Source organism: Myotis yumanensis, unplaced genomic scaffold (genome assembly GCF_028538775.1).
Source record: "Myotis yumanensis isolate MYYU_CA2020_CCGP unplaced genomic scaffold, mMyoYum1.0.hap1 SCAF_7, whole genome shotgun sequence".
Classification (NCBI taxonomy): Eukaryota; Metazoa; Chordata; class Mammalia; order Chiroptera; family Vespertilionidae; genus Myotis; species Myotis yumanensis.
The window spans coordinates 86,049,621-86,072,841 of record NW_027223758.1 but is presented as its reverse complement, the minus strand read 5'-3'; the positions used below and the strand labels follow the sequence as shown (position 1 = coordinate 86,072,841).

Genomic DNA, 23,221 nt, shown 5'->3' with positions numbered 1-23,221 from the left:
TGCCAGAAGAAAAACAGAGAGAGAGAGAAAGAGGGGAAAAAACACTTTTGGAAAAAAAACTACACAGAATAAACATTGTGAATATCCAAGTAATGGTATCCAATTGACCTGCCCTGAAAAAAAAACATAAAACTATGAAAACTATACTACTGATAAAGTAAATAAGGATATGCCGATAGAACTGAAGGCAGCTCTGAGTATAGAGGGAGAAAGCTTCCTGTCCCCGTAATTCTAGAGTTTCATTAGGATTTAGTTAATGGGATAGGCTCATGCCCTGTTGAAATTGGCTGTGGTAACAGGGTACAAAAAATGACTGTCCCTCCTATGGTGGACACATTCCTATTGTCCTAGCAATTTGTATTATCATTTTCTCAGCATGGTATGCGATATCCTAGTGTGATTTAATGTCTTAATTACCATAATGCTAGTAATTCTGTAATGGAAATTTGCAGCTGAAAGAAATTTACAAATATAATGTAACACACCCTTGCTGATGAATCTCCTAGGTTTGGACCCTCAAAACTCTGCCTGAGAGAGGAAGATTTTAAAAAGCAATGTTCATCCTCTTCCACTGGAATCTAAAAGTGATGTCAGAATTGAATATTCATATTGCCCGTGACCCAGGTTATATGCACAGCCCAGTAGCAGCCTTGATCTCCTTTCCACTGAAGACACAAATATGCATTTTTAGTAACCATATATAAAGTTAGCTTGTATTTTTTTGTCATTTTTGTTGTTATGCTCAATGAGTAAGGAGTGCTAATTTTTGCTCCTTTGAGTAACCACCATATTTTGCTCTTTCCAACCACAATCAGCAAAAACCCTTGATGTCAAAGTGAATTTATAATCTTTGATGGGAGAGCTAGTAGGAAGCTCCCAGGATTCAAGTTCTAGTTTTTCTACTTAATGATTTTGAAAATCTCAATCACAATTCTCTCTCTCTCTCTCCTCTCTCTCTCTCTCTCTCTCTCTCTCTCCCCCCCCCTCTGTCCCTCTCCCTTTCCCCCTCCCTCCTTCCCTCCCTCCCCCTCCATTCTTCCTTCCTCCCTCCTGCCATGTCTTATTTCCCTAAATTTTAATTAAATATTTGGACCTAGAGTACTAAACAACTTTTAAATTTTTAAATCTTTCTCAGTGGAAAATTAACTTAGATGACTTGGCTGGGAGTCAGTAATATTCATAAATTAAAGACATGATAAAAGGTATGTCTGAGAAATTTTCTAAAGCAAATGTATCCTCATTATACACTGGGCTAAATTTTTTCTTTATAAATGATAATAATATTAGTATGAAACTTTTTACAGTCCCTTTACAATGATCCCAAAAGGTCAGAAATATTTCTTGAATGCCTCTGAGCAAATATATTAGTTGTTTCATTTGGATTGTGTCCTCAATTTTATATCAGATGTTGATTAAATATGTATTTACTAGCCAATAGTCAATGTTTATTGAGAGCTGACCATACCCAATTTATTAATCTCCATACTTTTTAATTTTATATTCACTATAATTTTCTGAGGCAGGCCCTTTTCTAATTCCACCTCTGTTCATTCTAGTTTCTCATCCTGAACTGTTTTCCCTTTGATCTTGAATCTAGACACCCTACCTATCCTTCAAATAGGATGTCCTGATGATTTTTCTTGTAAAATTTTCTCTCCTTTAGGAATACCTGTGGTATTTATTTCACCTGTTTTATAGCAGTAGACATGGTTACCTTAGCATTAGTTTGTAAGTCCTGGGGGGAAAAGGCTCTATCCCATGAACATGAAATCAATACATGGCTTAACGAAATTTTGATCATTATGCTATTCTGATGGAGAGTGGACTAATGAAGTTTACCCAGGTTTTCTCTTCTTATTTGGTCTCTTTGTCTTTTTCTGTGATCAGCAGGTGAAGATCTATTCATCCAATTTTATGACTGCTTCCTAGTATTTAGGACCAAGGTATAATAATCACGTTATACCTTTCACAGCTCTGTAGGTCTGTATTCTCAACGCAAATTGAAATTGGGACTAAAGAGTGAATGTGGCTTATCAATGGCTGTGGATACCTTTCTCCAGCATTTTTCTGATTATGGATTCCTGGTGGAATTGCATTCCTCAGATGATGTAATTTTTATTCATTCTCTAAGAGGAGCTCCAATACCTCCTCTTCCTTGAAATTCTGTCTTTCGTGAAGCTGACAATGGATTTTTCTGCTCTTTGTAATGCTCTTACTGTGCCCAATTTTTATAGCACTTATAATTTAAGATATCTTTCAAACATATCATTATTTATCAGCTAGACAGTGATTCTTAAAGGGGCCTGCAGCATATGCATTTTTTTTATTCCATTTGGATATTACATAGTTCCCTCTCTCTTTCACTCTGGCAGAAGAAATTAATTTACTTTTTTAAACTATTTGGTCAGCAGCAACTCTTAATGAGTTAATAAAGATAAAGTTACATGAATTTTAAAGTTTATCACATTGTTCAATTTACATAATATTAGGCCACTTTAGAAAATTTCTTAAGACATACAATGTTACAACAATTTCAGATAATATATTGATTTTTTAATACTTTTCTTCTTTGGATGAAATAAAATTCATGACCATAAATAAATTATCCACATTCCCATCAGACTATGGTTTCTCAGGATCTTTTCAAGTACTATTAGTGCATATATAGATCATTATTTTTATTTGGGAGCTGAGGAAAGAAGGAATAATGACTAATATGCAACAGAAATATAGAAAGATACAATTCTGTTTTTGAATATGCTTCTTATACTTAGAATTGACTAACAGATGGAAGATGGAAGGTACTTCTATACTACAATTGTTAGATTGTACAACTAAACCTTAAATTTGGGTAAAAGTTTACTGTAAATTTATTTGTTTTTCTAAGAAGTGTCTATACTGTGGCAAATGGCTGGAATTTTGCAGAGTAAAGTTTCTTCTGTAATCTCAGTCCCCAAGCTTACAGGGCTTGGGAGAGTCCTGCCTACACAACCTAAAGAGTATGATGGGTTTTATTTCACACTAGAGGCCCAGTGCACGCCATTCGTGCACCGGGGAGGTGGGGGGATCTCTCATCAGCCCGGCCTGCAACCTTTAGCAGTCCGGGAGTCCTCGGGGGATGTCCGACTGATGGCTTAGGCCCATCAGTCAGACATCCTTAGTGCTGTCGCAGAGATGGGAGAGGTTCCCGCCATTGCCACTGCACTCACCAGCCATCAGCCCTGTTTGTGGCTGAGCAGCGCACCCCCTGTGGGAGCACACTGACCACCAGGGGGCAGCTCCTGCATTGGTGGTCAGTGAGTGTCATAGCAGCCAGTCATTCCGCCATTTGGTCAATTTGCATATTAGCTTTTTATTATATAGGATAATAAATTTTAAGTAATGTCCCATACTGTTCTCTAATCTTATTTAGACATGACTTTTAGTCTTTTTACCTTTAGATATGTTATTTAACAATTATTTTCCAGTTATTTAGGTGCATAAGAAATGTGGGTCAATTTTACAATAGGTCTCTAACACACATAATTAATATTCTCCATAAGACCTTAACTTTGAGAATAAACTATACATCCTAAAGACTTACTACAGCTCTTTAAAATTGCAAAGTTATGTTTAAAGTTATGCCGATGAATGAAAAATAGGCAGCACAAGCCACTCTGGTGAATGATAAAGAATCAAGCACAAGAACAGATTGGTGAGGTTTTATTGGGGGGGAATATGAAAACTGCAGGATCCTTGAGTGGCTGCATTTCTACTTTGGGGAAAATGAAAGGCTGGCTCCTTTCCCTGGATCCTAACACCTTTCTCTCCCTCTCCAGGCCCTTTGGAGTTAGTCACTTTGTTGTTGAAATAGTGGAGATACGACTATTGGTCTTCTCTTGGAAGGAATATCTGAAGGACGTGACCACATCAAGTGCCTAGAAGTTTATTGGCCAACTGGGCTACCTCTATATCCAAAATAAACGTGTTCTTTTAAATTCAGTGCTGCAGTTGTATCAACAAATAATTTCACATTCAGATTGGTACAGAGGAAGCAATATGGAATTGAATGTATAATTTAGAGAAAACATGTCATAGGGTGGAAATTATTCCATATAAATTCAGGTTTCCATGTAAAACTTACCTCAACCCAACCCTAGTTTTAAGGAATAATGTTTCTAATGGACTGCTCAATTTATAGATTTGAAATTGTTCTCTCAAGTCATAGTTTCAATTCTTTCTGCACCAACTTTTGTTTCCAAGGTATCTTTCTTTCAGCTAACTTGATCACTAAATGCATAAACCTCCTCCTTTATTAATAAGGTACCCAATCCAACACTTATCTCCAGGCTTATTTTTATGTGACAAGTAACTTGAAATCTGCTTAATATTTCTCTCTAGTTTTCTCTTTCCTACCTCCACACCTGTCCTCCCCCATAGGGTTGGTTGTTGAGATTTACATTTCATTCTCTATTTAAATTGTCTCTCACACATACCTGTCTATAATCTCCTAAAAAATTAGGTTGGGTGAAGTTTGGTTCTAAACTTAAGTGACTAGAATGTGTTCTATATTGAAAATAAAAGTACACTTGAGTCTTTTTCTATTAATATTGACTGGGGCTGCCATTATTCTGGAAAAACATGTTTTTTTTAAGCTATGGATTTTATTCTTAGAATTTTCTATTCATTTCCTGTCTCCAAATGAGTAATCGCTATGGAAAAGCTAAGGGAGGAACACATTAAAAACATAAGGGTCCACTTTTTCTGTTTAATTAATACTAATCACAATAATAGAATATAGAAGCATTAAACTATAAGCTCTTCTATTATAATTGGCAAAGATGATATTTTGTTCATCTTAGAATAATGAAAAATTTAGACCTTTTTATTTTATTTTCCACACCCCATTAGTACTTCTTATTGTGAGCACAATATGCCCAAATAATTTTTTCCTCCTATGTAAAAATTATTGGTCATGTGCTATGGGGTGATCATCAACCTTTATTTTCAAGTCTTTTATATATGCTTCAAAACTATTTCAGGTCTCTCCTCACAGTAAATGCAATTTACTGTAGCTCTTCAATGTGCATTAAAATATACACAGAAATAGCTCTGTGTATATTCATCCAGATAAATAATCCCATTACCTTTCCTCAGTCCCTGCTCTTTCTTTAATCAGGGTGGCTTTTTTTTTTCCTAAATTCAGATTGAGTTTTCTTTTTCTCTTTTTAATTGTGAAACCTGGAATTAGGAGAATAATGTTGTGAGGCTCAAACCACTGATAAAAATTATAGTAGGATTATCTCAAGGTCCTCATTCTATGTGCATATGTTGTGATTGCTATATCTTTGGAAACTCAATTTGTGTGCTAGCAATAGCCTCCATTTGTTATTGGCAACTCTCCAACAGTTGCTTGTATGTGTGTGCATTTCTATATGTTTGTATGTAAACTGTATGATCATATAGAATACCTATATTTAAAATGCTACATATACACATTGACACAAAAATATACATCTATACACATATAATTTAGAAACATTTTTCTTTGTCCAATTTTCAATAAGAGCAATGAAGAGAATGAAAACATATTCAGAAAAACAAGATAAAAGTGTTAACTCGTGTGTTATCTGATGACATAAATAATTACTATATAAAGGAACTTCTCCAGGTTCCAACACAACATATTGACAGAAATTTGAGAGATATTATTTCCTCTTAGTCAAATGTTTTCTAATATGCCCTTTTGGTATTTGAAGTAAAAGATGTGGATATTTTAAAAGTCTAAAGAAATATTGCTGTTGTGCAGGGGAACTATTTCTGTGTATATTTTAATGCACATTGAAGAGCTACAGTAAATTGCATGAGAAAAATCATTTTTTATTTCTTGGGAATAGTAGATGTTCTATAAGGGAACTTTTCTGCACATTGAACTGAGAAGATAATGGATTCTAACATATAACTAATTTCCCTCCCCCAATATCTAATAAAATAAAAAGGTATGTCACAGAGCACACACAGATACATAAAAATCAACCACGGCAACCAAAAAAGAAAAAGTAAAGTCAATTGAAAAAAAAAAAAATCAAGACCGACATTTCTGGAGTAGAGCAGAAAGGTAGAGTAGGATTTAGTTCCTTATCTGCCTTTAAACCCCGGAAATTGTCCTGGAGTTTGGGGAAAAGGCTAAGTATTCTCATTAACACCTCCTTACCCGAAGCAATGAAGGACCTAAGACCAGCCTTATGTTTTCCCTTTTCTGAGTGAGGAGAGGCTGGAGTGGCTGCTGGGGAGACACACAGGACATGAGGCTGACTAAGGTGAAGGCTCTGAGGCTACCATGGCAACCTGAGGACAAGCCCCTTCCCTAGGGAAGAGGATAGGAGACAGCACCTGGCAACACAGCAGGGTGTTCTCAGAGACTGAATGCCGCTCCTGCTGACCTCATTCCATGACCATTCCTGCTGGTTATTAAAAATTCATAAGCCTGAAGTGTCTAGTCTTCAAACAGGACCCCAAGGGGTCTCAGGACGGGGGGTAACTAAGTCTAGAAGGAACTTCTACCACATTGGAACAAATAGTGTTTAAACAGAGCCACCTACACGTGAGCAAGACAAAAGACATATATCGGAATATAGAAATATACTACAGCCAGAAATCATGAGAGAGAGAGAGAGAGAGAGAGAGAGAGTAAAACAAAGCACGCCATCCAGAAGAAAATATAAAAGTAAAGCAGAAGGAAATTCCTCAAGTTGCTTCACACAATCCATTAATTTAATATGAAAATGAATTCAATAAAACTAGAGGTCAAAGACTAGGTGATAAAACAATAGAATAAAATGAAAAGGGAGGTAGCAGACCTAAGAAAACAAATCAGGGACCAAAGCAACATCTTTAGAGAGCCAACACATAAATTAGAAAGCACGGTAACATAATTGACACCACTGAAAATCAAACTGCTCAAACACAGGAGACGAGATAATCAGTGGATGGAGATGAAAAGGCAATGGGACTAAAGTAATTAGAGCAAAACTTGCATGGGAAGAAGACAAGCAAAGATGATCTAACATTAAGATAACTGGCATTATTGATGTAGCAAGCCCTCATGGGAACAGAAAATACATCCACAGATAAAATAATAGGAAATTTTCCCTGAAAAATAAACCTCCATTTTTAGATTGCAAGACTATACCATGTTCTTGGAAAATTGAAAATATATGTATTAATAGTGAGGCATACATTTGAGCTATTGAATCTGGAGAATGACAAATTAGATGAACATTCAGACAGAAAAATCAACAGCAAAATACATCTTTGAGGGGTACATCGGGTTCCCACATAGAACAATCCAATGTCAGAAGACAATGGAGAAATATTATATATGATCATTTATCTACAAAGAATATTATATATTATCACTTATCTACAAAGAATATTATATATGATTGTTTATCAACAGTCACATTCTCAACTATGAAAGTGCTTAGAAAATGTAGCACTTCTTAAATAAGTCTGATGACAAAATCCAGGTAATTAACAATATCATCAAAATGAAAAGGTAGGCATTGTGGAAAAAGGGACCAAGGATGGATGCAGAATGCACTTCTCTACAGAAATAAAAGTAAAGACAATGGAAACAATGGTTACTGAAGAGAATTCCATTGTCAAACACCTGAACAGGCATAACTAATAACATACCTACCAAGACCAGAAGGTGGGGAAATGAGAAGATGAATGAAAATGCTAATCCCTGTTATGAAAGATGTTTTATAGTGGGAATTTCATCAATCATGCCCTTATAAATGAGACATGAACTGATATCCACACTTGAAACACGGAATGCTGAGATTTGAGAAGATTTTTAATTCACATGGTTTATTTTCACAGAATTAATAGAGTGATTTTTCTAAAAATAATTTTTAAAAAGGACTCTGGGAAGAAATATTCTAAGATGTCACAAGGGTTATGGAAGTATGGATATATCTCTTTTCCTCTTTTGTATTTTTAAAATTTCCAATGATTAAAAATATATTTATTAAAAATCTACCTAGTGGGAGGGCTCAACGCTCTAGCTTTAAGTAGAAGAACCTTCTAGAAATCCTAAGAGTTTGTGTAAACTGTGCATAGATAAAAATAGAGGGTAAATAAATTTATCTTCCTTTCCCTTTTGAAAAAAAAATCATTCTTCTCCACTGGGGCTTAGAAGGACTTCAGAGAAATGCTTGCTGCTGGTGACAAGAGCACAGAAACCCTGAGGGAAATCACGTGGAGGAAAGAGCAATGCAAGGTTATCGACCGCAAATTTGGTGAAGGGAGAGGATAGACAGGATGACCTGGGCAAACCACCATATAAGAAACAGGAGACCCCTGACCTCGGATTCCTGCTTCTGATGCTACAGGAGGGCAGATTATGAACACTGAGCACTGGACTTAACTTATATTGCCTTCAAAGTGTTTCCTTGAAAATTTAGAAGATTCATTTGGAATCAATCCATGTGTTCATGATTCTTTGGCGCCCCTTCCTATGTCACTGGGGAGGGGATGGTTGTGATGTTACTCTCCAACCCTTCCATACCTCCAAGGAAACAAGCGGTGTGCTGACCAGCTGTATATACTGAGTTTCCATAGTAACTTACAGCTGCATAAGAACACTCTGCTGCTAAAACAAAGAAAGGAAATCGGCGCCAAGCTTTTTCCAGCTTTAAAATTCCTAGTCTAACATGAGAGTATATACGGCTAATCCAAGGCTGTTCTGCACAAACAGTTTATATAGAGTAGATATTAAAAAGAAAACACTGGGAAAATAAAATTGTCAGTTCGCTTTTTATTCTGCCATTAAAATAATAGTTAGCTAGAATAAATGCATTGCTTAAAATAATAAATATCAACTTAAGTCTCATAAAAATCAGAAAGCCTCAAAGGCGGGTCAAGGGTAATTGGTGCAATGCCTTGCTGCACAACGACAGTATTCCTTTTATACTAACACAAATTACTTATTTTTAAGATTACTTGGTGAAAGGGTACTTCCAGCACTGATTATATACCAATTTTCAGCTCTCTCTGCCTTGGGCATTCTTACTTTTTTGACCTCAAGATACTTAGCTGTCACCCTACAGATAAGACCAATCTCCATGGTAATTTCACTGCTTTACAAGTATGGATTTCAGAAACCATGGAAAAGGTGTGTGTGTGTGTGTGTGTACGTGTGTGTGTGTGTGTGTGTGTTTAAGATTTATAAAATCTCACCACATAGACAACTCATTTATAAACTTGAATGGTTCTCCTACATGGTAAGTGAAAATGGTATTTGGGGGCATTTTGCCTAATACTTTAAATCCATGAAGAAATTCTTATAAAATTTGCATGTATTTCACAGTGATCAGTTGGACTTAAAAATTCAGAAGATTTGGTATCAAATTTTAAAATATAATCTATTAAGAACAAATGATGAAGGCATGCATTAGATTAAAAACAGCAAAATCTACTATGTATTTGACAGCAATTTATATCAAGAGAGATCTAAGAATGTTGTTGACTACTAAGAATTCCACTCTTAAACCTCTGTCCTGAGTCTTATACTTTGGAGGACCCTGCATATCATAAACGAATATATACATATATGTGTGCATGTATATGTGTGCATGCTGCCGTGTTTGAGCGAGGAATACCTGGCTGCCTTTATTATTTGGGACCCAGCAGTCCGTCCTGACATGGATCAATCTGTAACCCAAGCATTCTCTCCTCTGATTAACACTCTTCAAACCTCAGGGAAACCCTTCATCTCCCCCTCTTTCTCACCAAGTACAAGGGCCAAACTGTAACTCTAAGAAACACTGTGATCTTATACCGTGGTCTTTGCATTTTATGGTGAAATCTTCCTACAAACCTACGCTCTTTGTCCAACTCAGACAAAGACCCTCTTGCTTTTGCTTTACACAACAAGCAAACATAGAAGGCAAAAAGGTACCAACTCCAAATTCTCCTCTGACATGTTTATTAGATGCTTCCAGCAATCTTATTGTTGGAAGTTAGGCAAATCACTTTCAAAATTCTCCTTTATGGTTCTTGTTCTTAAATGAAAATTTTTTTATTAATTCTTCAATGTATTCTGATATGAACAGGCAAGGATGATAATAATAATAATAATAATAATAATAATAATAATAATATTAACAAGCTCCTTATGGAACATTTTTGAAGCTGTCAAGGCCATTACCTTTCATTCAGGAAAATTTCACAATTTATAGGCATTTTGTCCTGCCTACAGCGGGGCAATCACAGGCCAGGCAGCAGCCAGGTACTGGAGGGGTTAATTGCCATCATAGAATACTGAGTAGATGGGGTTCCATGGAGGAATAACAGGAGTGGATTCTCATTTATCTACACAATTAATTGTTTACCACAATTGGGTAGTGCAAAAGCATCTAATTTAGAGTTACATTAGAATAATGAAACTGTTAAGGCATGCATTTTGGAAATAGACCATCTGAAATGCAACTTTGCCACTCAGTGGTGTAACACATCCCTTTTATGAAGAGTCAACTTGAAAGTTAACAAGTTAGGCAAATCACTTTCAAAATTTCCCTTAGGAAAGAAAACTCATAAAGTGATCTGAAGTTTTTAGGCCATGCAATAGGGCAATTTCATTGGTTATGCTAATGAGTGGTTCACTTATTCAGAGTACTATGTTTTCAAGAAAAAAATATCAAATAAGTAATCTCTCAAGTTTTGTTCCTGTCTTCTTGTTTTTTAGACTTTTTCTTAGCATTCTCACCCCCTGAACCTTTCAAATTTCACCATATTAAATCTTGACTTATCTCATGAGTTTCCAATTTATAACTAACTGGTGGCTGTGTCCAACTCCATTCCTGCCCAACACTGGCCAGCATTTCCCCTTAGGTGCTCCCCAAGGCCACCCAAGCATTTATTACAATGTGTTTCCATGGTCTATTTCTTCTTCATTCTTTTTCTCATTAGTCTAGTAGCTCCTGGAGGGAAGAAATTATGTTGTTTATTTCTATATCTGCGAGCCTGAGCCAACTTCTATAACATTACAGCAGCTTCATGAAGTTTTAGTAAATTGAATAGAAAACAATATTGATAAAGCTTTAGCTGGCATAAGCATTGCTCGGGGTGCTTTTAAGTAGGCAGAGTCTTTGGCTCCATAATGGCATGTTTGTGGTGGGGCCTAGGAATATGCATTTTAGACCACCACCTCTGCATGATTTTTGGTTTGGGGAGTTCTTAGATCACACTTGGAGAAATTCTGCTTTTGTGGAATACATAGAAATAGCACTTCATTCAACTTCTGGCCTTACTAATTACTTAGCATTTTGATCATGTGTCGCATTTGTAAAACAGGTTATTATATGGAGATTCAGTGAGATAATAAATGGGAGGCACTAATAAGCACCGTGCTGGGCACATTGTAATTGTTCGGGGATAACCTGTAGCTGTTATTATTATCTCATCAAACCCATTGCTGTGCTTTATCTCTGGCACCCAGCGTATTTACAGATGGTCTCTTACTTACAATGGTTTAACCTAACGATTTTTTGAATTTAAGATGGTGCAAAAGCGAAATGCATAATCAACTGCATGAGACATTCAGCAATTTTTTATAAAACAGGCTTTGCGTTAGATGAGTTTGCCTAAGTGTAGGCCAATGTGAGTGTTCTGAGCACGTGTAAGCTAAGCTGAGCCAATTCAGTAGGTTAGATGTGTTGAATGCATTTTCCACTTTGATATTTTCAACTTACTGTAGGTTTCCCAAAATGTAATTGCAATGTAAATTGAGGAGCAACTGAATATTATTCACCCCTGACTTTTTCTTTCTTACATACCCCGAATTTAATCATTGCCAAGCTTTGGCACTCCATCTCTGTAGTGTCGGCTGCCTTTTTAAAAAATATATATTTTATTGATTTTTTACAGAGAGGAGGGGGGAGGGATAGAGAGTTAAAAACATCGATCAGCTGCCTCCTGCATACACCCTACTGGGGATGTGCCTGCAACCAAGGTACATGCTCTTGACCAGAATCGAACCTGGGACCCTTCAGTCCGCAGGCCGATGCTCTGTCCACTGAGCCAAACCAGTTAGGCTCTGCTGCCTTTTTGCTGTCTTTACTGCTATTGCCATTACTATAGTGGCAATGTAATTTAACTTAATTTAGCAAATGCTAACAAAGCATGTACATGTTAGACATTGTGTTAGACACCAAGGATATAAGAACAATATATGTGCCCTCAAGGAATGGACAGTCCAATGGGGAAGAGGAAGAATATATTTTTAAAATCCACAGGTTGTTATAATAAAAGAGCAGTAGCTTCATTGGGCTGTATAAGAGAAATAAGAAGGAACCAAGGGATTTGATAATTTGATGTTCCTAGCAATTAGGATCTAAAATTCACTGGAGTCTCACCAAATAGGAGAAAACAGAGTGGCGGATACCCCACACCTGTGACAGGAAAATGTGGTTGCAGGACCCCAGGGGACACGGCAGAAACTGCCGCCTCCTGGTTGGGGCACGAGGGCAGTCAGGAAGCTCGTTCCAATCTCTGCCACAATGTGGACGGAGTATGATTAGTTTGGGCCCTCAGCACTTCTCAGCAAACAAAAGCACAAATAGGAACTAATCATCCTCTCCATCCCCTTTAAGAATATAATTGGCAAAGAAAGCACAGTATGGACCATTCCCTCTGGCCAAACTTCCTTATTGAGAATCAATGCTGAACAATATAGGGTCAATTCAAAGATGTGTTGTAGTTCTTATTTTTTGAAACCATAAAAATGGTGGAATTTGTATGAATATTCCTATTTGCATGAAAGTGACTAACTAGATATTACTTGGGGGAGGACACAATTCCCAAGTCATCTCCTTAGAACTACAGTCTTGGTATTGTCCAGAGATGTGGATGTTAAAATAGGGTCCACCACTAAGAGTGTAAATAGAAGGTTTGATCAATGGGCTCTGAAGGGAAAAGGTCCCACACTGCTGGATAGAGACACCGAAATTCCCTAATAAATTTATCCAGAAGCTTCTGAGGCTAATGGGATGCATGCAAGATGGATCAGCTACAAAGCTCTTCTTTTTAGTGACCTCGATATTTCTTCCAGATATTTTCCCCTGAAGTGACAGCTGATTGGGTCATGAATAATTATATCCCCAGAAATGTTATCTTTTCTAATACAAAGTGTTCTTTTTTTGCATGTTTGAATTTTTTTTTTTAAATATGTGTGTCTACTGATTTAAAGTACAGTCCTGCCTCCACCAGCTGACTAACCTCTGTCAACATCTCGTCTGAATGATGCTTTGTGAATCTGCCTTTAACAGTGCTAAAATGCACAGTGTTACACAGCTGAAAGAGCCCAAGATGAGCGATCACAAAGGCAACTGCAGGTCAGAATTCTGTCCCTGACACTTAGTGGCTATGAGACTTTTGATCAATCAATTCACCTCTCTGAGCCTTGGCTTCTATCTGTCAATTGAGCACATGGATAACTATCTAGTGGAGGGTTTTTTGAGGATAAGAGAAAACCCAATAAAACTCCTGCCTTAATGATAGTATATAGATGTCCTGAGCTGAATGTCTGTGTAACCCCCTCCCCGCCCTCGCCCGTGCCCCCCCCGCCTCCCCCCCGCCGGCAGTTTACATGTTGGGAACATTAGAAGGTAATTAGGTTTAGATTAAGCCATGAGCATGGGACACTTATGATGAAATTAGTGCCCTTTAAGAAGAGGAAGACAGAGAGATCTTACTCTCTCTTCACACGCAAACACAAAGAAGAGCTCATGTGAGCACACAACCAGAAGGTGGCCAACTTCAAGCCAGGAAGAGGCCCGCCCCAAGAACTTTGATCTTGAACTTCTCAGCTTCCCAAACTGTGAGATATAAGTGTCTGCTGCTACAGATACCTAGCTTATGGTAGTTTTCTTAGAGCAGCCCAAGTTCAGACAATAGAAATTATTGTATACATAGGATCAATACCAATAATAATCAGTATCCTAGAACATCCAAAAGGAAAGGAAACTAATAGATTACTTGTCTCGATTTCCTAACTTGACAAATGAAGACATCTAGAACGGGGCTGGTCTGTTAATTTGTTTTATCCCTGAAGCCTAACTTGGTGCTTACAAATAGTCACTCAAATATTTGTTGACTGGCAAATGAGTACCCACATCAATAAAAAAATAATAGCATAAATGGTGATCATAATCTCAGGTGTATGTGTTTGGTTTTGCTGTGGGGTTGCAACAACAATCCTGGCCATCTCTGGAGGTGGACCAGTCTCCAGAGGTGGCGCTCCAACACAATGCTTTTTCCTTCGTTTCTTTTTATTCCTGTTCGCCTCCATTCCCCACTTTTTCCAAGTGCCAAACATGTTAGAAAATGCTCGCACAAATCTATCTCATTTCATCGTTTTTAAAAGCCTCCAAAGTGATCGCATCAGTTCTGATTTTACAGGTGAATCAAGTGAGACTCATGGTGGCTCAATGGTTCCTTCTATAATGTGAACCATAAGTGGAGGGTCAGGACGAGGCGCAGCTCTGCTTGACTTCCAAGGTCGTGCTCTCCAATAGCGCCATGTGCTTGTCTTACATTATCGTAGGTTTTATGTGTTGCTACCTATTCATGGTACATCCCATACTTCCATGGCTCATTCTTTCGGAGTTGGGAAATTACAGTTCAGCCATTTAAGCACCACCTTCCTATCAGCTTCTACTCAAGGCTTAGGAGAAAGACTCTTAGGAGACATTCGAGTCCCTTAAGAGATGCAAAGTGATAAGAAAGCAGGCTGTGCAAACACTGTTCATGACCATAAAACAATAAGACCGCCTCTGGCTTCGGTTCCTGCCAGTCCCCTCACACACAGCTACAGTGCCACATTAAAGGGCATTTCACAGTCTGCCAGCTAAGTAGGCAATGTATGTCGTTCGTTCCAGTTCCGGTTGTTCACTTTTATTTGTATCACTCTCAGGTTTTTTCATCAACTGCTCATTGCCAGTGTCCTTAGCCTGAAATTTGTCACAGGAGGACTTGCTGCCATGTGTACCCGAATCTACATTAGGGTGCCAAGAAATCAAATCCAGAGATGGTTGCACTTGAAGCTTAATCTCTACCTGTCACGGGGAGCCATTCAGGCATTATTGATTGAGTTGGCAATGCTCCTTCCAGTAAAGGGTCTTTTCTGATGTCCCCAAAATCATTTACTCGGTTTAAACAGAATGCCAGCTCCCTTGCTTGAAACCGATGAAAATAACTGTTTGCTGAGCATTGAAGGATTGATATGAGCGCTGTCCTACTACTGCTACCTTGAAAATGCATATCGAGTTGGAGCTAAACTTTATCTTTCTAAGGAGCTGAAGGATTCAATTATACCCAAGATGGGAAGCAATGCTTGAAAGAACTCATTTCCCAGACTCTAAAGCATATTTTCAAACAGAGATATTCAGTTCCAATATTGCTTCCTCCAAATGCTCTGAACACTTCCATTTCCATTTCGCTTTCTGCTGTCTCAAGTTTGCCTACTCCATGCACAATTAAGGAGCAGAAAGAGGGCTGGGACACATGAGCAGAATAACAGATTCATCAGTACCTTTACCAGTGATTCAGGAAGTTTCTAAAATAGAATGCTACTTATCTAAGGCAGTGGTCGGCAAACTCATTAGTCAACAGAGCCAAATATCAACAGTACAACGATTGAAATTTCTTTTGAGAGCCAAATTTTTTAAACTTAAACTATATAGGTAGCTACATTATTATTAACTTAATTAGGGTACTCCTAAGGATTAGGAAGAGCCACACTCAAGGGGCCAAAGAGCCGCAGTTTGCCGGCCACGGATCTAGGGTATTAACAAGCACACACAAATAACACCAGCGTAAAGGTAACCTCTGGTATTTGCTGAATTCATATGATATATATCAGTTTCACTATCATGAGATACGTTTTTTAAAAAACTGGACAATCTAATAAAGTGTCAGAAGGAGTATTATCTGAAATCAGAACGTTGTAAAATCAGATATGAATAGGTGTGGCTCAACATGTGTGATGAACTAAGGGAGCCAGCATATGTCTAGGTTTCATATTCCTGCATGACTTTGTTCAGCTGGTTGCACTTTTACATACTAGTATTCACCTCTTGTTCCTTAGAGATAAGATGGTATATACAAAAATGCAAAACTTGCACTATACTAAATTTCTTCCATGACATATCGATTTCCTTGAATAAATTCACATTTTCACAATAAGCACTATAGCAGAACTGACTAGGTATATATCCTAGTCAATTGTAGTAAAGTTTTTTTTAAAATCAGATATGGATAGGTGTGGCTCAACATCTTCTTAGAAAGTTATTACCAGTATTTGTAAAGATAATACCAAGTGTTTTTCCCCACTCGTGTCTGGCTTCAGGAATTCAAGTGCAGAGTGGAGAAAATTAGGTTTAACCAGGATTGGGTTTTGCCAGTTCAGCTCCCTCTTCCTGATATATTGGAAGCCTTCCCCATCCACAAACTTTTTCGTTTCTACGAGGTATTATATTCCCTTTTGGGTTAAGTCACTTTGCCAGTCTTCAGAGATTTGCCCCACAAGGAGTCTAACTTCCATGAAGACTGGTTTTGTTACTGGTATAGAAGGCAGAGTGAAGCAGAGAATTCTCAACTCATTAAGAAGCCTTCTGTGAAGAACTGGGTATGCCATTCTATATTTTTTTAGATTTTATGTGGGTTGCAGAGAAAAGTCAGACAGGGCCAGAGGGAGTTTTCTTGGGGAGTCACCATTTCCACCTCAAGTCTTACTTCAACTGAAAATTTTCCTCTATTATTAACTTCTTTCCTTCCTGTCAGCTTCAATGCTCACAGTTCGGCTCAGAAAAGCATCCCAGAGTGTTCTGTGCATTCTGTACCCGGAAGCTCTCACGGTAGCCCACAGAACACTGGATCATTCCCCCGAGGGGTTACCTGTTTTCCTGACCTAGTTTTCCATGTGGATGCAAAAGTTTTCAATGTGGGAAGCTGATATTTTTCTATTTCTACCAATGTAAGTTCGGATGGTAGGTAGTAACCCCACAGACCCAAAGATTCCTAACTCATAGACACATTTTTGCATAAAAGACAAGGCACCTATAACTCCAAACTTTCTTCTAAATGGATTCATGCCACGCATGCAAAATATGTTTCTAAAAATACAACCCCATCTATCATGAGAGAAGGGTTAGATCAATAAGTGCCTGTATCATATCCAAAGAACTGACAATAGGGAACTCAAATGGGGAAAATATACACTGGGTTTGAGGGTGTGCCAGCAATTATCTTCCCCTCGAGTAAAAGGCTTCTCATATATTTTCTTTTCTTTCCCATTTTCCTGAAAATGAATTTGTACAGGGAAAATCAGGAGCGATTTTCTCTTTCTGAGGTTTGGGGGAGGGTTAGGGAGTGTGGAGGAGATTCCAAGTCTTTGTAGCAAAAAACAACAACAAAAAAAGTATTCCAAAAAGACAAAGGTGTTTTTGTATCATTTCTCTGTAATAACATTTTTTTTTTCTGGCATCCAAACAACAGAAAAGTTTCTGGCTGACCTTCAGAGCGATGTATGACTTTTTCACAGACTAGCACTGTCTGTCACTTAGTTCGTATATTTTCTAGACTATCACATTCTTATATTCCCAGAGCAGTTCCATGAAAAACATTGAGTTGTCCCTTTTTGAAAAATAACTTAAGAGGATATTAAAATCAGTTAAACCTGAATGCTCACACACACACACACACACACACACACACACACACACACGCCTATATACTGATTTGCAATTTTCAATATGTTTAAACCCATATTCTGAAAAGTATAATACCCATTAGGAGCCCTTTCCATGAAAATATCTTCAGAACACTTTAACCTACTAAAAATGTCAATTCTTTAAAAATAATTTGTTTTATATCTAGGACATGTAATTTGGGTAAATCCTAATATTACATGCCTTGTGTCCCATTTTTCCTCAAAAATCTGTTTGCTTTTTAAACTTCTTTATTCTGTTAACCTTGACTTTTCTTTCTCAACTTAAACTTGATTATTTATCCAAAATTTGAATAAACCAAATGAATCATGTCTACTGATATATATCAAACTCATTTCCATTTGATCCAAACCAGTGAGGACTCATAACATGAAAGAATTGTTATTGCATCTCTCACACTCCAGAGATCTGCATTTTTAGCAACTTCTAATAGTATTTCAGAGTAAACAAAAGCTACTTTTAATTGCAAAAGTTGGGAAACCCTAATAAAACACACAAAAATACTTTCACAGTGTACCTCATCTCAGAAAAATTTTATCCAGATTACAAATGATCAAGTGTCAGAAAAGGACTTCATGACCTAATACACAGGTCACATAGCCCCATTTTCAGATGTAAGACCACTGCTCAGAAGGATGAGAGATAAAATCTAGGTCACCTAATTTCTAGTGGACTGAAATATGCATTTCACTTCATTTTTTTCCTGGGAAAATATTTCAACAGATTTGCTATTGGTAGGTCTCAATGAAGTGATGGGATAGAACAACAACAGAGTGCTCTGTTACAAAACATCTCCTTCACTAATCTGGTGCCTAACAGACTCTTCAGAAGCATCTTTCCTTTGAGTTAGAGTGTGGAATCCACTAAGCTTCACCGAGAAAGAAAATGCATATATTAACGTGAGGACAATTATTATAACATAGCCTCTGGCTAGTAACGAGATAGGGTAGGGATCCATAGTAATAGGTCTGAGAATAGCCACGTTTTCTTATAAGTATAGAGAATAATATTTCCAACTCAAACAGCGCCTCCTATCATGCATAATGCTAATCCTGGGTGCAAGGTAAAATATTAAGATGGAAATGAAAGCATAGGAGCCCTTGTTCTAACAATCAGAGTCCCATCCATTTATTTAGCCACTCAACCCTGTTTATTGAGTATCTACTTAGAAGAATCCACCAGCATTTGTACTGGGTATACTAATATGGTTAGAAAAGATATCCAGATGTCAGTGTGTGCTTCTCTCCTGGTTTGGTTTTATTTGTTTTTTGTTTGTTTTGTTTTGTGTTTTTTTTTTGAGGAGGTGTTCTTTTTTTGTCTCTCTTAGTCTACAAAGATAGTCAGAACATTGTGGTTCCTGCATCAACGGAGGTAGAGTGGGTCTTAGTTTTTGACCAAAAGCCTAAATTCCCCCAAACCACATTCTTTCTTGTCTTTGTTTTAAATCTCAATTTGAGAGGATTTTACTAGACTTTCCAAGAGGATTGAGGAAGAAAAGGAAGTTCTTATATGGTGTGTGTCATGGGCCAATCTAAGGCCCATATTAATGAATTTCTGATTCATTAATATCAGAAGTATCCCTCTTCAGCGCCAGGAGGATGGCAGAATCTGAGGAGAGAATGCCTGCAAAAAATATCTCGGTAGGCTGGGTCTAGGAGCCAAGCTTCCTAACGTCAGGAAATATCCCAGTTCTCAAATTTAGCACAAAATCAAAGGAGCCTACCAACCTGCAAAAGTACAGGCAAGCTGAGATCATAATTAGTTGAGAGGAATAAAGGATCATAATACTTGCAGTATCTCTGAGTTTGCGTAGCTACACAAAGATAAAGATGACACAGAATTAGTACCTGCCTTCAAGTTATTCCCAATCTAGTGACAACAATTGACATAGAGGTAGATCCTTTTCATAGAGTTGGTGAAGGCTACAAATCAGGCATTTGTAAGTTGGTTTGGGATCATGGAGGAGGTATGACAGACTCAGCCTAGTGTTTATTTCTACCATAATGTACCTCAAAAAAGTTTTAGCAGAATGATTTGCATAGGATAGCCAAGTGGTAAATACTTATTTTGTTCCTTTATGTCGAATTAAGGTAAGTTTTATCCTAGCCAGTTTGGCTCATTGGTTAGAGCATCAGCCTGTGGACCAAAGGGTCCCAGGTTTGATTCCGGTCAAGGGCACGACATGTACCTAGGTTGCAGGTGCAATCCCCAGCCCCAGATTTGGGCCTGTGTGGGAGGCAACCAATTGATGTGTCTCTCACATGGATGTTCTCTCTCTCCCCATCTCTTTCCCTTCCTTCCACTCTCTCTAAAAATCAATGGGGAAATATCCTGGGTGAGGATTAACCAAAAAATTAAAAGAATAAAAAATAAATTTAAAAAAAATTTAAGGCAAGTCTTAGGATCTTGTGAACAAGTGACTCTGTGATAACAAAGCACCAAAAGAGGCATATTTTAAGCTATGTGTACCCCACACAGGAACATTTCCATCCCCCACATGTCTGCATTTCCTTTCTTAACCAAGTACACATATATGTTGTTGTTTTTAAACTATCGACAGCGGTCTAAAAACCCACATTTGGGGGGATTTTAGTTTATTTCTTTATGTATTAATTGAAAAAGACATAATTATGATTCAGATACATTTCCTCTTCCTACTATTCAGTTGAGTTATAACTTAAATGGAAGAGAAAGAAATGTGAATTTTCTTCCAGGATAAGTAATTTTTTTCAATTCTAAAAATTCTACACTACATGGCTGAACATAAGGTTGTATAATGAGAATAAATTTGGATTTAATAGCAGTGTGATTATTGTTTTCATCATTGTAACATACTGAAATACAACAGTAGTAGCGTAAGTGTGGTGGGTCATTAGGTATATTTGAATGTCATAAACACTCCAGTGGAATTATTTATTGTTGTTTAATATTGTCTTTGCTGGAAGTTTTCACATTACACTGCAATGAGAAATGGTTAAAGATCAGCTTTACAAATGACTAATAAAAGAACTATTATGCTAAGAAATCGTGGAAGGTTTAAGTCTGCCTAAATTGCAATAATCATTTAAGGATTTTGAGTTTTAACAACTACCTTCCTTCCGTGATTGATAATAGTTTCAGTATATTGTTTCTGACAAAGGTCCTTGAATAGTATGCATACATGGGATGATTGCATGCAGTGGAGATACTATTCGTATGATTGTTTCCACTTTTAGTAATTGCGTGGGGGATAGAGCCAAGGACTTTTAGGTGGGGACAGGAGCATCATTAACTGACAGAGAGAAAAATGTGATTGCTAAATATATTTTTAATGCGAGACTAATTTTAATAAAAGTATCAATTCTCAGGTTAAAAAACAAAACACAACAGGGGAAGTGCTGCTGTTAATGGTACCTAAGGCACAGTCTGATCTGGAGAACAGCACTTCCAATTACCAGTTACTGCGTTGTTTGAGCTGAACCCGCCTGTGCAGGCACCATGAGCGATGCATTTTCTATGATGCTATGAACTCGAACACATCGTGTATTTCCGACTGGTTACCTGCACTTTGATAAAAAGTGCCATTTGCCTTACTGACTATTACTATGAGATTTACCTTCAAATGTTTCTTAATATGTCTTTATCGGTATTCCTAAGTATATCACCGTTCTGGCCTCCGCGCTATCTCTGCTGTGGCTAAACAGTCTCTACCTAAACTGCGAGGCAGTGGTTTTCAACCGGGTGTGCTGCACGGATTTCTCACCCACGCGGTACCTGACCATTCAGTCAGCAGCACTGGCCTCTTTCCCCTTAGATTGCCAGATTAAAAAATGACAACAGCATCACAACAAGAGCATCTGATGTGAATGAATCAAAATGATACCTATAATTTGGCCAGATAGACAAAATATATTATCTGCGGTGCCCCAGAATTTTAATAATTAGTTGATGTGCCATGAAATGAAAAGGGTTGAAAATCGCTGCTCGAAGGCCATCTGACGGTCTCATATGAAGCCGGCGGTCCCTCACTTTATAACGCTTGCTGTCTCCTCGGCCAGATTCCCCTGGGAGACTGGGATGGAAAGGGAATCTCTGCTTTTGCCATGAGTCGAAGCCATATGCAAGGGAATGCTAACAACCATAGGAAAGGGAGAAGTCAAGTTGTAAAATAAAATCAAATGAAGAGAGGGAAGAAGAGAAGCAAACATTAAAAAAGAAAAGCAAACGGTTGGTGCTATGAGCAACTAGCTCAGATATGTCCGACTATCTCCATACCCAGACATTTTACAAAACACTGATTTTCCTGTGTTTTCTCTCCTGCAGGCCCTGCAGGCCCACGCCCTCTCCGGCCCTCTTGGTTGCCATGCAGCCATGTCCATGCATGTTGGCACCTGCCGTGCGGCCTGCTCAGCGCTGGTCCTCTGTCCCATGGACATTGCTCCCCTCCTTTCCTGCTGCCGGCCCCCCACCTTCACAGAGAAATGGCCCCCTGTCTTCAAGCCACGTTCCTTGGACTAAGTCCCCCAACCCCCGGCTTCAGAATGTAGCTGCATATCTTTAATGGCCCTGGGCAGGGTTTGGTTGAATTATTTCAAGTCATCACACTTGAGTCTTTTTTTTTTTAATCCTCACCTGAGGATATTTTTCCATTGATTTTTAGAGAGAGTGGAAGAGAGAGGGAAAGACAGAAATATCAATGTGAGAGAAACACATCGATTAGTTGCCTTCTGCACATGCCCCTAGGTACGTGCCCTTGATAGGAATCAAGCCCGGGACCCTTCGGTCCGCAGGCTGACGCTCTCCCCACTGAGCCAAACTGGCCAGGGCTCACACTTGAGTCTTAAATGTGGCTCTGGCATGGACAGTGAACATTTGAATTTTAGATATGCTACATGCCTGTTTAAGTATAAAAGCAAGAGAATGTCTATATACATTCTATCCTTGCAATACCTTCTCAGAGGACATACCATGTAAATTTCTCAAATGCCCACCAAAGTTACTCACACAGTCAGTACAAAAGGCTCACGGAGGCCAGGGAGTTAGAACGGAAGGGCAGAAGGATAAACTCCAAAATAGCAGCTGATTTTCCCCCCCGGCACCTCCTGATCCTTTCTGAGTTTGACTAGCGAGAGAGTGAAACATTTATTAACTCAAGGACAGGGTGTTGCAGCTATATGTAAAGGAAAGGCATGGGTGTTTCAACAAGCTAGCAACTCACTCAAGGGACTTTAGACAGAGAAAACCAAAACCAAACCCAACAGGAGTCCCCTTCTCGCACTGACTCTGAGTAAAGATTCTCTGTTGCATTGGGAAGAGCAGAGACCTGAAGGCAGAGTGAGATTATCTTAGCCCCTGTCTGCCTGTCCTAAGCACATTGGTCAAGGTTATATAGTCAGTTGACCACAAGAGGCCACTAGTATATTAAAAAAGAATAATGGTGTCCAACCAGTGTGGCTCAGTGGTGAGTA

At 38.1% G+C, this 23,221-nt stretch overlaps 1 protein-coding gene across 2 annotated transcripts in view; it reads right to left on the bottom strand.

The window, feature by feature from the left end:
- Positions 1 to 23,221, bottom strand: part of DCC (DCC netrin 1 receptor) — a 937,052-nt gene that overhangs the window by 350,146 nt on the left and 563,685 nt on the right. The window lies entirely within an intron of this gene.